The following is a 3,545-nucleotide window of genomic DNA, read 5'->3' on the forward strand; positions in this document are numbered from 1 at the left end:
TCGATACCCATGCAATGCAAACGGCAACATCTCATGCCAATCTTTGTAGGTTACCACCATTTTCTGCACAATCTTCTTTATATTCTTATTGGCTGCCTCAACCGCCTCATTCATCTTCGGACGATAGGGAGAAGAAATGTGATGCTCAATCTTGAATTCCCGGCACAGCTCTGCCATCATCTTATTATTCAAATTAGAACCATTATCAGTAATGATTCTCTCGGGAACCCCATATCTGCAAATGATGTCTCTCTTGAGAAATCGGGCAACGACCTGCTTCGTCACGTTCGTATAAGAGGCTGCTTCTACCCACTTGGTGAAGTAGTCGATAGCCACTAATATGAATCTGTGCCCATTCGAAGCTGTAGGCTCAATCTTTCCGATCATATCAATGCCCCACATAGCAAACGGCCATGGAGACGACATTAAACTCAACGGATTTGGAGGCACGTGCACCTTATCAGCATAAATCTGGCATTTATGACACTTCCGCACGAAATTGAAACATTGGGCCTCCATTGTCATCCAATAATAACCTGCTCTCAGCAGCTTCTTTACCATCGCATTCCCACTGGCATGGGTACCGAACGATCCTTCGTGAACCTCTTTCATCAATTGGCTTGCTTCTCTATCATCAACACATCTGAGCAAGACCCAATCAAAATTTCTCTTGTATAAAACCCCATCCTTATTCAGGTAGAACACCATGGCCAACCTCCGCAGAGTCTTTCGGTCCTTCTTAGATGCTCCCTCAGGATACTCTTGAGTCTCTAGATAGCGCTTGATATCGTAATACCACGGCTTCTCATCATCAGGCGCTGTATCAACAGCAAACACATAAGCCGGTCTATCCAGACGACCTACTTCCACACTGGGAAACTGATTCCACCACTGCACCTTAATCAAGGCGGCCAAAGTAGCCAAAGCATCTGCCAAAGGATTCTCCTCTCTGGGCACATGATGCATCTTCACCTTGGTGAAAAACGTCAACAATCTCCTCGTATAATCCCGATATGGCACTAAATGAGACTGATGCGTATACCATTTTCCGTTAACCTGATTTATCACCAGAGCTGAATCTCCATATATGACAAGGTTCTTGATCCTCAAATCAATCGCCTCCTCAATCCCCAATATGCACGCTTCGTATTCAGCCACGTTGTTGGTGTACTCGAACGTTAGCCGGGCAGCAAAAGGAATATGGGATCCTTTCGGCGTAACCAAGACAGCACCAACACCGCTTCCATTCACGTTAACGGCCCCATCAAACATCAGAATCCATTCGGATTCAGGGTCAGGCCCCTCCTCCGGGATTGGTTCCTCGCAATCTTTCGATTTGAGAAACATGATGTCCTCATCAGGGAATTCAAACTTCATCGGTTGATAATCCACTATGGGTTGCGGAGCGATGTAATCAGACAATACACCCCTTGATCGCCTTCTGAGAGGTATACTGTATATCATATTCGGTCAAAATCATTTGCCACCTCGCAACCCGTCCGGTCAATGCTGGCTTCTCGAAAATGTACTTGATTGGATCCATCTTGGAAATCAATAAAGTGGTATGAACCAGCATATACTGTCTCAGTCGGCGAGCAGCCCAGACCAAAGCACAACAAGTTTTCTCGAGCAGTGAATATCTTGTTTCACAGTTGGTAAACTTTTTGCTAAGGTAGTATATGGCATGCTCTTTTCGACCAGACTCGTCATGCTGCCCCAATACACACCCCATAGACCCCTCGAGGACTGTCAGGTACAGAATTAACAGTCTTCCCTCCACAGGAGGCATCAGAATCGGAGGCTCCTGCAAATACTCTTTTATTCTTTCAAATGCCGCTTGGCAATCATCATTCCACCTGACCGTTTGATCTTTTCTCAACAACTTGAAAATTGGTTCGCACGTGGCCGTTAGATGAGATATGAACCGTGAAATGTAGTTCAATCTACCTAAGAAACCACGCACCTCCTTCTCCGTTCTCGGTTCAGGCATTTCTCTTATTGCTTTTACTTTTGCAGGATCAACCTCGATTCCTTTCTCACTCACAATGAACCCCAGCAATTTACCGGACCGTACTCCGAACGTGCACTTGTTCGGATTCAACCTCAGTCTGAACTGTCTCAACCGGTCGAACAACTTGGCCAGATCTACCAAATGCCCCTCTTCTGTTTGGGACTTTGCTATCATGTCATCAACATAGCATTCAATTTCATGATGAATCATATCATGAAACAAAGTCACCATGGCCCTCTGGTAAGTAGCACCGGCGTTCTTGAGACCAAATGGCATCACCTTGTAACAAAAGGTGCCCCATGGTGTAATGAACGTTGTTTTCTCCATATCATCTGGCGACATTTTGATTTGATTATAGCCAGAAAAGCCATCCATGAAGGAAAACACCGAGAATTGAGCCGTATTGTCTACCAACACATCAATGTGAGGTAGTGGAAAATCGTCCTTCGGACTAGCTCTGTTCAGATCTCGGTAGTCCACACACATCCTCACCTTCCCATCTTTCTTCGGGACCGGCACGATGTTCGCAACCCATGGCGGATAATTAGTGACAACAAGGAAACCAGCATCCCACTGCTTCTGCACTTCTTCTTTGATTTTCATTGCCATATCAGGTCGAGTTCTGCGCAACTTCTGCTTCACTGGAGGACAATCTGTTCTCAACGGTAGCTTGTGCACAACAATATCGGTATCCAACCCTGGCATATCTTGATAAGACCAGGCAAAGATGTCGACATACTCTTTCAACAACACTACCAATCTGCTCTTAACACTTTCCTCCAAAGCAGCCCCGATTTTCACCTCTTTCTTAACCTCGTCGGTACCCAGATTTACAACCTCAACCGGCTCTTCGTGCGGCTGAATCACCTTCTCCTCTTGTTTCAACAATCTGGCTAATTCCCCTGGCAGTTCACAATCTTCTTCGTCTTCTTCTTCGGCATGATAGATTGGATTGTCGAAGTCATATGAGGTGTAACCAAATCGTTATCAACGAGATCCGGAGAATTATTTTTGAATTCGGAACGAGACAAATCAAAAAAAGAAAAATGAAAACAAACATTGCCATTTTTTATTTGTTTTTAAAACTGCAAAAATAAATGAAAAACAAGGAACACCGCTTTTTGACTGAAAAACATCCATTTATTAATGATGCAGAAATGTTGCAAAATGAACATGAGGTGGCCCTTACAATGAACCATTACGTGTCGGGCAACACATATGGCTTTCATGCAAATAAAATCGAAAACAAGAAAGTACTACTCTTCAGGATGAGCGACCGTGATGATCTGTTAAGCCTTCCAGCTTCCTGGTACACACGGCTTTATCCAACTATCAAACTTGCAGTCACTGTCGTCTCTTCCCCCACCGCACAGGTGTGACCTGAATTTTCAGCGCTTACACCCCCATCACCTGACCATGCGCCGGCATGGGATTAGCATTAACATTGGGAGACGGTGCAAAATTAATGGCTTTGGAATCCACCAGGTCCTGGACAACATTCTTGAATGCTCTACAACCCTCAATGTTATGCCCC

Source organism: Lathyrus oleraceus, chromosome 5, assembly GCF_024323335.1.
Source record: "Lathyrus oleraceus cultivar Zhongwan6 chromosome 5, CAAS_Psat_ZW6_1.0, whole genome shotgun sequence".
Taxonomy (NCBI): Eukaryota; Viridiplantae; Streptophyta; class Magnoliopsida; order Fabales; family Fabaceae; genus Lathyrus; species Lathyrus oleraceus.